Source organism: Notechis scutatus, chromosome 1 (assembly GCF_049901735.1).
Source record: "Notechis scutatus isolate UNSWTSFEM ecotype Mainland chromosome 1, rNotScu1.2, whole genome shotgun sequence".
Taxonomy (NCBI): domain Eukaryota; kingdom Metazoa; phylum Chordata; class Lepidosauria; order Squamata; family Elapidae; genus Notechis; species Notechis scutatus.
The window spans coordinates 260,201,367-260,216,263 of NC_142009.1; the positions used below are offsets into that span (position 1 = coordinate 260,201,367).

General features: G+C 34.4%; 1 protein-coding gene and 1 long non-coding RNA gene across 30 annotated transcripts in view; one reads left to right on the forward strand and one right to left on the reverse strand.

Moving 5' to 3' along the window:
* Positions 1 to 2,871: 2,871 nt before the first annotated feature.
* Positions 2,872 to 13,165, reverse strand: LOC148133343 (uncharacterized). 2 transcript variants are annotated; one of them, XR_015746683.1, is made up of 3 exons: positions 13,039 to 13,165; positions 3,588 to 3,690; positions 2,872 to 2,964 (listed from the first exon to the last, which is right to left on the reverse strand). It is a non-coding gene; the product is annotated as an uncharacterized LOC148133343 (long non-coding RNA). The 2 variants fall into 2 exon arrangements; XR_015746684.1 differs by lacking the exon at positions 13,039 to 13,165 and adding an exon at positions 12,644 to 12,731.
* The window catches only part of EHF (ETS homologous factor), a 35,523-nt gene continuing 24,936 nt past the window's right edge, over positions 4,311 to 14,897 (forward strand). For 13 of the 28 annotated variants that reach the window (XM_087951215.1, XM_087951216.1, XM_087951220.1 and 10 more), the window contains exon 1: positions 4,311 to 4,432. The gene's annotated coding sequence lies outside the window, so the exon portion shown is untranslated. Of the gene's footprint in view, positions 4,433 to 6,786; positions 6,876 to 11,205; positions 11,606 to 14,897 lie in introns of those variants that run through there. The other 15 variants (XM_087951217.1, XM_087951225.1, XM_087951203.1 and 12 more) reach the window with 5 other exon arrangements.

Genomic DNA, 14,897 nt, shown 5'->3' on the forward strand with positions numbered 1-14,897 from the left:
TGTATAAATAAATCAAAAAATAAGAAGTGGGAAATCACAAACATTTTTGCTGTGTTAAGTCTGGAAGCAAATCTGAATTATGGTCTGTATTAGAAGGAAAATAAATTCCTAATAGGTTGCGGAAATGCTGCAGTTTTGATATATCTAGATTTCAACCAAGTGTTTGACAAATTATCTGATGACATTCTGATTAGCAAGTTAAGTATCAGCTACATAAAATGTAATTAATGAAACATGGAAAAATGTACATGAAACTCAACAGAGGCCATGTTCCCATTCACATAGAAAATAAAATTCAAAAATGAGATATAGGTTGCAGGGTACCTGGTATTCTAATATATTTAAGCGAAAGAAATTGGAATAGTACTGATTATAAATTGAATCTGATTTAGAACTGAGATATATTTTTAGGCTGCATTCAACTGAAGTGCAGTCTCCAAATCACAGATTCCACTTTGTACTGCTACACCCTATAGCAGAGGTGACTAACCTTTTTGTCACCAAGTGCCAAAATGGGACTGCACGCACATGCACACATATGCCGGAAACCAGAAGCTTAGCATCCCAGCGCATGCATGTGTGCCAGCCACCTAATCTTCCGGTTTCTAACACATATACGCGCACGAAGATTAGCTGGCCAGTGTGCACATGCACTCCGGTGAGCTGCTTTTCCAGTTTCTGGTGCTCCCTGGTGTGCAAAGATCAGCTGGCTGGCACACACATGGACTCTGGGGAGGTGCTCTTCCAGTTTCTGGTGCTCCCATGCAAAAATCAGTTGGCTCGTGTGCATGCATGTGCAAAGACCAGCTGGCTGGTGCACGCATGTGCTCCTGGGAACTGTTCTTGTGGTTTCCAGCACTTCCATGCACGCGAAGACCAGCTGGCCAATGTGCATGCGCACACCAGAACTCAGAAGAGCAACGGGTGACAGCTGGCATGCCCGGAGAAAAGGGACTGCATTGCCACTTCCGGCACATGCGGCATAGGTTCGCCATTGCAGCCCTATAGTATATCTAGTTGAAGAACCTATCTTTAAGGAAGAGGAACACAAACAGGTTCCTAAAAGGACAACATGGATGCCTGAGAAAAGGGAAGTCAAATTCTACGGAGAGAGTTTCAAGAAGCTGGATATGATTGAAGAGGAGATTGAAGAATGCTCTCATATCAATCATTTCTAAAAGGATGTCGCACTCCATTATGTGTTCTGAGACTGCAGAACTTGGAATAATGGATTTAAGATACAGAAGATAGATTCCGATGGACAAAGAAAGCAGCTACCCAGAGTAATAGTAGTCACCTTCATGGGACCTGATCTAGTAGAAACAAGACACCAGCTGTCAAGGATGATTTAATTTAAATTTCTGCACTAAGCAGGAACTTGAATTCTCAATTGAGATGTAAAAAAGAAAGAAAGTCAGAAATAATATAATGGCATCTTATTCAAATACCTGAAAGGGATGTCACTCAAATGAAAGTCAAGAGCTATCTTTAGTTGTTTGAGTGCAGGACAGATTGGATTTAACTTGGAAAGGCAGATTCCAACCCAATGTTTTAGAAAAATGTTGTTAACATTAAGAGCAAGTTGACAACCAAATATCCAGAGGAAGCTCTGGGCCTCCTTATGACATATGTACAAATGGAGATCACATAATAATTTGTTGTTGGAAATAGTTTAATTTAGATGTCTGTATTGAGCCAAGGTTTTCTTCCTTAGCTTAAACTTTCTCTTCTAAATCCATAGTTTCTGATTTGTAGCCAAGATGGGATTCAGTTTCCAGCTTCATGTGCAGACTGATGGTCAGTGATAGAAAGATTGTGCTTGGTCTTTGTGAACCAACTTGACTTCTTGTGCAGCAAATCCCATATGTAACCAGGAAGAAATGAATGTAGGTCACTTGAATGCAAGTGATCCCGAACTGGGCTCCAAAGTTAATATTATGGTCACGTTTTTGCACATACTGTCAAGACCAACAGTCTCAAATTCATGGTTTGTGGACTATAGGACAATCATTCGTGTCATTTTCTGTTATCTACCTAAATCCAGAAATGCCTACTTGCCTACAAGGCCCAGTGAAGTGATATCAGAAAACTCTGATGGGCTCACCAGGTTCTGCACCACCTAATGTCTAGTGAGCAGTGAGGATTGTTCTGCTGACATTGAATTGTTTGTTTGTTTGTTTGTTTGTTTTGTCGAGCTTGTATTAGTTACCAGATATAAGTATAACATGATTATGAATACATGAAATGGATACTAATAAAAGGGGACAGGGACGGTAGGCACATTGATGCACTTATGCATGTCCCTTACAGACCTCTTAGGAATGGGGTGAGGTCCACACTAGATAGTCTGAAGTTAAAGTGTTTGAGATTAGTGGAAGAAACCACAGAGTCAGGTAGAGTATTCCAGGCATTGATCATTCTGTTGCTGAAGTCATATTTCCTGCAATTGAGTTTGGTGTGGATTACCTTGAGTTTGTATGCTCCTGTATTGTTGTGGTTGAAGTTGAAGTAGTCATTGACGGGTAGGACATTGAAATGGATAATTTTATGTACTACGCTTAGGTCGGACTGAAGGTGTTGTAGTTCTAAGTTGTCTAAGCCTAACATTTCAAGTCTGGTGGCATAAGGTATTCTGTTATGAGTAGAAGAGTGGAGGACTCTTCTCGTGAAATATCTCTGGACTCTCTCGATTCTGTTAATGTCCTATATGCAATGCGGGTTCCAGACTGATGAGCTGTATTCGAGAATTGGTCTAGCAAATGTTTTGTATGCTCTAGTTTGTATGTTTGTTTGGTCCATGTCCCACCTTTGAATTCCGTTAATGAAGCTAAACTGAAAGAGATTTTAAAAAATTAGTATTTATATATTACAGGAAGAGTTTGTTACACAAACTAAAGGAGTTTCAGATCCTTGAACAATCTTTTCAGCTTCTTTGCACCCCATTTGCTATAGAACCCGACAGAGCTGCAGAGAAAACACATGTGGAGTTAATGTTGATGTTGAAGTTCATGTTGAAGCAGAAAAGAAAGAATGATTTTTTTTATTTAATACATTTATGTTAATGGCACATTTATTGTTGACTTACTATTAATGGATTTAAAAAGTTTCCATGATGAAGCACTTGGAACAATTTGGGTTCAACATGCCAGTCAAACCAAATTAATCAAATAAACTTTTTAAAGGGCTGCCCTAAAAGAAAAATAGATCAGCTTGCTGATTTATATATATTGCTGTTCCAGCTATTCAAGTGACATCATTGTCATGTTCTTGCTTTTGGTCCAGGAGTGTTTTAGATACGGAGAAACAAGATTTTTTTTCCTCACCTGTGTTTAGTTAAAGTAAGAGTCAACATCATGTATCTGTTCTTCTTTATGCTGTTGAAAGCAGTTGGAGTGGTAAACATAATTGAAGGACAATTCATGTGCAGTTCCTTCTGGACTCTATGTTATGGCCATAATTCAACAAACCTCAAGGTTTTTTTTAACCCGTCTGCACAAATTGGCTTGAAATTATCCCAAATAAAAAGCACTTATTTATTCCTAGAATATTAAAGGCACCCTCGATATTGAATCAAATGAAGCAAGTACCTTCTAGTTGTCCCCTTTGATACAGATTGCCACATCCATGGTCACACCTTAGGCAGGTATGCTGCTTTCAGTTTGTGCCAAGTTTTTGTATTGTTTTGTGTGCCTGTGAAGGAATAATATGTGGAAAGGAAAGTTTTAGACGCAAACAGTCTTACACTGACTTACTGTGGGTAAATGAATACTGGGCAGGAACATTTGCTTGAACATGCTGCCGGCGAAAATTTGTTGCATACAGTTTGCTTTGTGGTTGAACTTTTTCCCTGTTCTGTTGATTTCAAATGATTTGAACTTACAAATACGTTTCTGGAGCATAATTTCCTTTCTTCCAATTAAATGCATCAATTCCCTGAAATAACCTGTCTTGTGGGGGTGGTTGGGAGTGGGGATGGATTGGTCTTTTAAAGAAAAGCACAGGCGCACACATGCACACACGCACAAACAACACACAAACACTCTCACAGGGAAACTAATGTCTCATCATTAAAAAGACTCTCTTTTGTTCTCAGGACACAAATGTAACCTGGTTAGACTTGTTTTGTTTGTGCGTGAAGGTGTGAGTTGGCTGGCTGTATGCAAATATTTGCAAGCACTGTTTTTTTTTTAAAGTTTAATTTTAGAAGATCCAATCAGAATAACAGGAAGTGACCTAAGGGATTCCACAATTGGACAGGTAAGCATTCTAAAAGATGTTTTAAAATTAATAACACATCCATTTATCTTCACTGCTACGAGTGAAGTGATAGCCTGCCACCTATGTTTACTTAATAGCTGACATACCTTGGCCACTCTTTTTACTTTTTTCTCTAACTAAAGGATTTCCTCAACAGAATCAGCAGCTAAATGAGGTAAGGGCTTTTTAACTTGGTCTCTCCTTCAATTCTTTTTTTTTTTTTTTTTTTAACATCAGTAGGATTGGAATTTTAAAAAATGCTTAAGTACAGGCACTGTTTAGCGGTGATGATAAACTTTCTACTCTGGAAACGCAGGTGGAATTCTTTGATCAAAAGCTGTTCAGCTTGTTAAAGAGTTTGGCTGCCATCCTGCTCTTTGGCAGCTTGAAGTTCAGTGAAATCAGGGAATTTAAAGTGTCATAACTATGTGCAAGCTGTAGCGATTTGCTTTGCCAGTAGAAAAGTAGAGCACATTTGGAGTAAAAATGCTAATAATACTTCAATTTCTTTATCTTGACTTTTGTATGCTCAGCTCTGATTCAGTCACTGAAGTAAAACAATCAAAGGGGGGGGGGGGGCGAAATGACAATTCTTAAGAGTTGTTTGCAGCTACTAACTTTTAGATAGACTGAATTCTTGGATGTTCCTTGATGGTATATTTTTGAACTATGAGCAGATCAGAAGTCAGATCTGTTGAGTACAACATTGCTCTGAGTTTTCTGAAACATATAAGATGCTAGCTTTAGTGATATAAAAAAAAACTTACATAACTATGGATCAGCACCAAATTGTATGTTTGCTTCTCTAATGAAATATTAAAGGTAGTTTATGGATAGCAATGCCAACCCTGGAATTGGTTAATAATAGCTGTGTATCATGAAAGCGTACCAAAATGTTTCCTGTTCTAGTCTGATCTCAGTCAAAGAAAAAAATCCTAGTAATTTTGCCCAGTCTCCAGAAAAATACCCCGGCTGCTTTCCCATCATTTCCATGCTCTTAATTATTTCTATAGCCTTATATACTTCAAGTTTAGCAGAACAGAATAACAGCAAAATAGGGACTAGGATTTAATTTTGGTATACTGTAAAATGTGCCCATTTCCAATGGCTTTCACTGCTCTTTTTGCCTGGGTAATTCCAAAACATTAGAGATGGTTTAAATTAACTTGACAGTATGTTGTAGTATTTTAGGAACAAACTGTGCACTTAAATTCCTACTTGCTTTAGAAGGTTTGCCATGGTGATTGTCTAATATCTATTTGTATAAGTGCAATTTTAGTTTTTACTTGGCTTATTTATGAAAAGAGATTTAATGTATATTCTGTGTCTACATGTAGAACCTGGATATGCAGTAAAACAGGCAATGTTTAACATTTTCATTTGAAATTTAATATTAACCAGAATTCTGAGGCTAATACTTTTTATTGATAGTTAGGAAATAATTTCTATCAAAGAGATGGTAAAGGGAATATTGCTTTTAATTCTACATAAATTCAGGATAGATAAATGTCTTTGACAACAATATCAATCTGAAGGCAATATATTCCTTTTCTGAATAGTTTTTTTTACACATTATTATGATAAAAAAAGGAAAGCAGAGTCAGTTACCAGTTAATTTTATTTTGTGCTAAAAATGCTTATTGCATTCCACCACCACCCCAAACCACTTTGGCCCAGATCCTATGTGCGCTTAGTTGGAAGTTAGTTTACTCAGGCAATCAGATTCACTTCTGAGCCAAACTAACAGGAAAACTCTGCAATAAATTAATATTTGCTTTTTAATTTTTTTAAATATAATGTATATATAAGTTATTTCTTCTTTCTATTCTTTCTACAGTTCTCTCTTTATATTTTTCTTAATTATAAGGGCAAAAAGGTAAACATTTTATGTTAAGAAATGCCTACAACTACTCAATACAAGTGCATATAACAGATATGTTTCCATTATATTTTATATATTGCCCAAAGTAGTTCAAATATTAAAATATTTTACTATGTTATTGTCATTACAAAGGATGGCTGATACTACAGTGAGGTAGAAATATAAAATTATTTACAAACACAAGTTCACATCTTCTAGAAATGTCACACACACACACACACACACACACACACTCCTTGGGAGTAGAATTTTCCTTATATATGATCAAAAGTATATATTTAAGAAAATTAGATTTTTGTAAAAAGATATAGAAAAATGCTAAGGAATATTAGAACTACTGGGACAGAGAGCTTTCCTTGTGTTCTCCAACATAGATATAAAAGCTGGATATAGAGAGCTGATCAAATGGTGATAGTCTATCTAATTTCCTTGCATATGTTACAATTTTTATATGCAGAAAGTGGCAGTATAAGATTGTGAAATGAGAAAGCCATTTCTATTGTGACATGAAAAAGTCATTTCTATGCCATTAGTTGTTTGTAAAACCTTGCAATTGAGGACATGTAGTGAGGTTTCCTACTTTTGCAATTTACTTAATCCAAGGGATTATACAAATCCACAAAAGGGCCATTAATACAGACAGACAGACAGACAGACAGACAGACAGACAGACACAGTAATTGTACTTCTTGCATTAATTCATCATTCCTTCAAAGAGATTTAGAGGGAATCTAAGGTATGTTTGTATAAAAATCCTTGAAAGAACTCCAGTTTGAGACCTCTTAACTAGAATTTGAATTTTCCATACCCAGATGTAAAGTTTTATCTATTAATATATTATAATTTATTTCAATTGACTGAGCATGGTAGATGAAAATAACTTAGGGTAGATGAAAATAAGTCAGGGTGGATGAAAATAACTTTGGTTCAGCCAAAGAATTAAGTCCTATTATAGATTTTTTTTCTGAATAATCATTTCTAGCATTGCTCTGAAAAACAATATTCTTAATTATTATGAAAACCAATGCGATTAAACTGATTTGTAGTGTTGAGTCTTAACCAATGATATCTGTGAATCTCTATAGTCTTACTGATGCACAAACATTTGGTAAAATTAGTTTTCTTATTCTTTGTAATTGAGGGTGAACTCTATCTGAACTTTCTTTTTTTACAAAGAATTGACTTCTCTGTCTAAATATAGGGAATTCACATAGGACATTGGATCATAGAACACATAATTATTTTAAGATAAATTATATCTCTACTTCCCAACAAACATAGCTTTCTCTAAGTAGTCAATTTGTGTAGTCAGTATTTAAAGGTACAAAGTAAACAACATTAAATTAGATATAGAAGTTGACATCATACAAAACAGATGTTAACTACGCTAATAATAGTTTCATTACGAACTAGAATTCTTTTAAAATGAAAGGACTTGCCTATATGAATACATTTCTTAAGACTCCTTATTTTATCAAGTTTGTATTGAATTCTATCATCCTGGCATATAAAACATTTTTGTTACAATAAATATGGATTGGAGATTTTTTTTTCACTTCCAAACTTCCAGTTTAGCTTAATGTCAATGTATCCCATTCTTTATGCAAATCTCTCTCTTTTGATTTTATCCATGAAATGAATACAGTCACTATTCTGTATGTGTGGAGGGGGTTTATATATTTGGGTCAAGAGGATGGTAGCATTTGAAGACTTAAAGGCTACAATGATGAGATATATCATACGCATACTTCTGTCATGGGTAGAGGTGGAATCCAACATATAGGAGCTTCATATACATAGAAAAAAAGATATGTAATGTAACAACCTTTCAATCTGAATTGGATACTTGGGACCACATTTCAGTATTAGAGTATTCTATTAAAGTAGAAATCCTATGGAAAGATAATGCAGCACAAATTTTTCTTTATAGGTAAGATCTAATGAATGGAATATTTAATTGTCCTATATCTATAAAAATTAAAGTTAAAAGGTCCTAGTTTATTAAAATTAAATTATTAAAATATTGTATGTAGGGCTAGCCTTTTATACAGCAATACACTATTTTGCATAAAAAGAATATATGGTTCAACCTGAAGCGTTTTCAGCAGAGATCATGGGCATTTCTTGAAGAGCTACTGATACAAAACTAGGCACTATAAAATGAAACTGATTAATAAATTAAAACATAGCAGGTGTCTTCCCAGACCACTGAAACTCATGGGGTTTTGGTAATTTTGTTTTTGAAATGTTATAGTAAGCTGTTATAATCTCAGGAGATTTTATGGGAGAACACTGAAATCTCACAGGATTTTATGTGAACATCAAAAACCCATAGGATGTTATGATCCACAAATTATTGGCTATTTATTAAATCCTAAATTTAATTCTTGATTGTAGATCACAACTACACTACGTATGTTGATGGTCTGTTTCAACATATAGCAATTTGTTTTCTGACATTTGTGATTTTCCTAGGTAATTATCGGTTTTATTGTTTTATTACAGCATTTAAATAAGACCTTTATTGGCTTACCCTATGTTTGTCTGATTTGACATAAAAATTAAACAATAGTTCAGTTATAGCTCTTAATCTGTCATAGTGGTGGTGCATACTCTAGTTTGAAGAAAGAAGAGGAATCATAACTATATTATTAAGTATTTCATAAAAGTAGTGAAAGCCCTGATGAAGTAAAATTTTGGAACAATTAATAGCTATAAAAGAAACTTAGGCAAACTTGGTATAATTTGCATGAATATAATTGAAAGGAATATAATTGAAACAGTAGTATATTGTACTAAGTACAGTAAGTAAAACATCCCATAACTAAATCCCAACATGGTACAAAATATGGAATATTTAGGTTACATATTTGTTTATCAGTCTTACTAGATAGAAAATTACATATTAAAAAATGAAATTAGCAAATGAATGGACAAATTAAGTTCTCTATATTAATATTGTGTAATGTCCATAAAGACAGAGCCATTTTCACTCATAGCATTCAATGTGCTATTTAGGAACTATTTAAGAGTTGCCTGCCAAATTATGCAAGTACCAAGTTCCTAACTCATGTGCAACAAAACTTCTTGTTGGTTCTACACAGTATCCAGATTTGTTTTACAGAACATGGGGTTGAGGGACAAAGGAAAAAAATGTTCCATTGATGAATGCCATTCTACTAAGGAAATGACACCCTTATATAGCCTAAATTATGTTTTTAATATGAGCATAAAAGTACTGCAACTTAACTTATGTGTAGTCTCTATCTACAACAAAGTTACAACTAAGAACTTTCAAACTTACATTATCAATGATACTATGTGTCTCAATGTAATAGCAGAACCTTATCATAATATACTTACGATTAGAGCTTTCTATTTAGGACAATAAATTCACGAAAGCTACTGATAACATGAGAAAATGCACTGGCATTTTGTTAACCTTGTTAACCAGAAAGAAATATTTAAATTGAAAAATGTTTGTAAGAGATAAGACAATGATAATAGCAAAGTGTGTGTGTACACACACACACATACACACACACACACACAAAACACATATATTGTAATACCACAGTATAGTAAAATGTACCAATTATAAGGATTAATTAAAGTGTAAATACAGTTTATAATAAGGTGGAAATAAAGCTGTTATCTATAAAATACCCAGGAATGGAGAGTATCTAAATTGGATAAATGGATAGATAGTTAGATAGATGGATAGATAGACAGACAGTCAGATATAAATAGATAATCAGGTTCTAAATCACTCTTCTACTATAAGCTTGAAGACATTCCTAAATTCTGTTCTAGCTGTAGAGCAAGAGACAAATATAATACTGTCTCCAGGTCTAGTGTTTGGGTTAACATTTTAGTGAGAAATTATTTCAGATACTAGGAAAACATTATTACTTATGAGAGGATAGTTAATATATAGGTTGATTTCTCAGTAAACTAGCAAAGAAATCAAGGGATATGAATAAAGGATGGAGTGTGAGATTTGTTCCCCAGCAGAGAATTAAAGTTGTATGCTTATATGGCCAAGTATCAACTTGTTTCATTTTTTCTTATGTTTTTAGCAAATTTTCATTAGTTTAATCCACTCATTTTTTTAATGTTAGGCTTTCATTTCATTGCCTTTGAGGGAGTAACTAATTTATAACACTCTAGCATTACTCTTTCGTGTTATGGAAAAATCAGCCAAGATGTTGTGGTTAGAAAAGCCGGTACACCCAACATAATTATCTCCAAATTTGTCTTAATGGTTTTGACCAAATATATTATTATTCTTACATATCATTGTGGTACAATTGTACAAAATTTCATTAATAAAAGCAGGTGGACAGATAGATAAGTACCATTGCCTAATTGGTATTTTAATACTTTCTCTCCTTCTTAAGTTTTCTTTGCAATGATGTTTTTAATTATGTTAAAATTGACTGTTATTTGGCACAATTACAATGTAATGTATAAAATACCTGAGGAATAGCATTTGGTGAGAAATTTAGCTTCTGAGACTCCTTTCATTTTGGTGTGTGCCTGTTGTGCAATCTTTGAAAGTTTTACTTATTTTTGTCTCTCTGCTAGGAATGTATTTTCTTCTGCTGTTTAGGCTGATTATAATTATTAAACTGATAATTTGTGGGTTTGGTTATATTTATACATTATACATTATGGATGTATAAAATGTTGTGACATAGATGCAGTCATAGCCTGTTTCAGACCTTGACATCCTGTCAAATGAATTTTATGGAAAGAATGCTATTATGGGCACATTCTCTTTATTTGTAGCTGTAACTAAAGTAAGAATAGATAGTTGAAAGGAAGAGCTTTTAATTTCCGAGAATATTCTGTGTATGGCAATTGTATTCCAACACACATCAGGGTGAGGCATTTGCTGGATTTCCTATGGCAATGGTTTTGTAATTGTTGCTGTTTCCTTTCTTGTACTCAGACATGTTTGTTATCTGTCATGCAACAAAGGAATCTTTGGTATGATCCATAGCTGGTGCTCCTGGATTTGTTTTGTTAATGATATAGTTAGGGTTTGAACCTATACAACTTGTGATATCAGAATTTTGGTATTTAAACTCACTGGTGCTTTTGGAAGTAACAACTTTAGCCCTGAAAGCTTCTTCTTCAGGCTGTGGTTGTGATTCCTTATTTATATAATTTAAAGAAATAAAGATGAAGGGTTGGTTCCAGAGGTGGTATTCATCAGGTTCTGACCAGTTCTGGAAAACTGGTAGTGGAAATTTTGAGTAGTTTGGAAGCAAGTACCACCTCTGACTGGAGATTTTACAGTATCCTTCCCCTGCCACGCCCATCAAGCCACACCCACAGAACCAGTAGTAAAAAACAATTGAATCCCACCACTGGTTGGTTTTGATTTCTTCTCGAATAATTTCTTGATGCATTTTCATATGTAAGATGAGAACATCAAGAAGTTTGATGTTTTGAAAATATGTAAGTGAGTTTAAGTTTTAAGTGGAAATGTGTTTATTATTTATTCTAACTTCATATGAATTCATGAAAGCTCATTAAACTGTTATACATCAGCAACCAAGAAGCAGGCTGACATATTGAAAAATAAACAATGTGATTCCATGTCCCTAGGGTCTATTAATAGTGAGAACTTAGAGTAAGAGTCATAAGGGACCCCAACGAATGCAAAATAGAAGTCTCTGTAGTTTTAACCTAACTTGCTCCTGATTCAGTGCATATTTGATTGTATTCTTAAGGTCTGAATTCAAACATTGGGATAGACCCATTTGTGAATTCTGACCTGAAAGTGAAACTCCTTTATTTCCTCATGTTTTGCTTCATTTATTTTTCAATGTCAGTACTTACTGTTAAAGATCTGGAGACACAACTATTTAAAGCTAATGCTTCTTGTAGCTGGGGAATTGGGAAAGTTATTTAAAATGCCACAATTAACTTATATTGTCATCACTTTCATCATGGTCCTTCCTAATGATTCTAGCATTCATGTTACGTATCAAAAAAAAATATTATAAACAAAATTTGCTTACACTTGTTTTATAACAGAATCCCTTTTTGGAGCTACTGAGTATTGTATCTGTGCTGCCCTAAACAGCTTCTTCATTTTTGGCTGTATGGAAAAGTACATCAAATACTATGATCTCAGAGTGCCCTCATCTTCCAAAAGCAATGAAATTTTGCTACTGATGTAAAAACATTCCTATGAGCACTTAAATGGAAAAACATCAGTGAAGGAATGAGTACAGTTTTAGATATGCATCCTTTTCTTTTCTTTTTTGACTTTCAAATACTCTAGCAAGTTAAAAGTGGGTCTAAGCTCAACTCTGATAAGATGAATATATCAAATTTAAACAGCAGGTGCAATAATGATGATCATGATAATAATAATAATAATAAAGATAATGTTGCCAACTCAAACAAAATTACTTGGAAGATACTGACAAGGTAACAGAAAGCCATGCCAACAATCAAATTAACAGTTCTGTTTATGGTACATTTTACCTTGACAACTTGTTTCCAGTCTTTTGATATATAAATGCTCTATTGTACTGCTGAATCTATCTTACTTTTGGTAAGCCTACCAATAGCTTTACACAATAGGCAGAGAAGATGTTTGCTGCTGTAGCAGCAATTTAGGTTGAGAAATGTTGCTTTCAGAGGCTGATTAAGCAATTCATTTTTCCGTTGGCTGTTAAGATGAAAGGGCATTCACTTAAATCCTATTGATTTTTGAATTTCCTTTGGATCAAAACTGTGGCTTTTAAGGATACTTTTCTTGGTGTTTCCCTGGCCATTCACATGAGAACAAGTGAATAAAGATTACTAATCTGACTAGAACTGGAAGGGACCTTGAAGGTTTTCTAGTCCAACCCCATGCTCAAGCAGGAGTTACTTACCCTTTCAGATAAGTAGCTGTCCGGTCTTTTCTTAAAAACCTCCAGTCTGAAGCACCCATAACTTCAGTTGGCAAGCTGTTCCATTGGTTAATTGTCTTCACTGTTAAGAAGTTTCTCCTTAGTTTTAGGTTGCTTCTCCCTTTGATTAGTTTTCATTCATTGTTTCTTGTCTTGCCTTCTGAAAAATAAGTTGATGCCTTCTTCTTTGTGGAAACCCTTCAAATACTGGAATACTGCTATCATGTCACTCCTAGTCCCTTCCTTTCTCTAGACTGGTCATACCCAATTCCTGCAACTGTTTTTCATATGTTTTTGTCTCCAGGCCCTTAATTATCTTAGTTGCTCTTTTTTTGCACTTTTCCCAAGGTCTCAACATCTTTTTTCTAATGTGATGACCAAAACTGGATGTGGTATTCCAGGTGTGGTCTTACTAAGGATTTATAATACTTCACGTGATTTTGATTCTATGCCTCTGTTTATACAACCAAGGATTGTATTAGCTTTTTTGATTGCTGCTGCACACTGCTGGCTCATGTTTAAGTGATCATTCACTAGGACTTCGAGATCCCTCTCACAGTTAATTTCTTCCCATTACCCGGCTGGGAAGCACTGAATTAATTTTTATTTCATTTATGCTTTTTGTTGTATGGTATATTTCTAATACACCTTGCTCTTCAAGAAGAACACCATGTACTACACTTAAGATAGGATGGCAGGTTTCTCTAGTGCCTGTGCTAATTTGTAAGGTAGGGCTGGGTTCTCACCCAATAAAAGAAAGCCATAAAGAGGATATTGCAACTTCACTTTTCCATTTTAAAATATTGGAATGCTATTTTAAAAAGCATTAATTTTGTCCTGAATTCTATATAATGTTTGTGGGAGACAAGGAAAAACATTGCCATTATCTTCAAGTTATCTAACCCTAGCCATCTGAAATAAGAGAACTAATTCACAGTTTGGTTTCAGAGTTCTTTGGTTGATTACCAGATTAAGTGGAATAGGACAAGAGCTGATTTTAATACCACAGAGATCAGCACCCTTAATTTATATGGAGCATCTTACTTATTAAAAAGAGTTTCAGAATACATCAAGGCAAGGCAAATAAAATAAAACAAAGTAAAGTTTCACTCTTATCAGAATCATTAATTTGAATACATTACTATTTGAATTGGAAGGAAACCTCCCTATAAGACAAAATTTTGTTCAAGTGGAGGCAAGTGTATATAATTCTATAAATATGATGTGGATCAGAGTCTCAATGGGGACAAAAGGCTGAAACCTCCCTACCACCGAGGTCCTAATCCACATCATACTTCCCATGACTTGTTTTTTCTTAGAAAAATACAAGCTTTTGCTAATTACAAGTAACATGTATAGGCCAGCTCAAGACTTCTCTGACCATTCCCTCATACTACACTGCTCAGTAGAGAAAACTCCTGCAAAGCATTGCTAATTCTAAGTCTAAATATCTTTTAATGGCCATCAAGTGGGATCTTTTAGTGGCCATCAAGTTTTACAGCCAAGCTCATCCTCAGTAATTAACTTGATGAAATGTTTTGTCTTTGATGTTTTTCTCTGTTGGCTATCAGTTAAATAAAAAGGATGGTCCCAAATAGCTTTTAACAGACAGAGTAAGTCATTTTCCTTTGTTATCCCCATTACTTCAAAATCTCCATATAGGTGCTTGAACTGTTTTGTTTTTGACTCAAAAGTAGCTAAGAGGGTAACTGAAGGTGGGGATTGCCTAAGTTTATAAATGGGCATTATGAACTAAACTGTGTAATTGTCTTTATTTTCCTAACTAATATTAACAAGCAGATTATATGATTTCCATTCATACTTGGGGTTTTTTTTTGTTT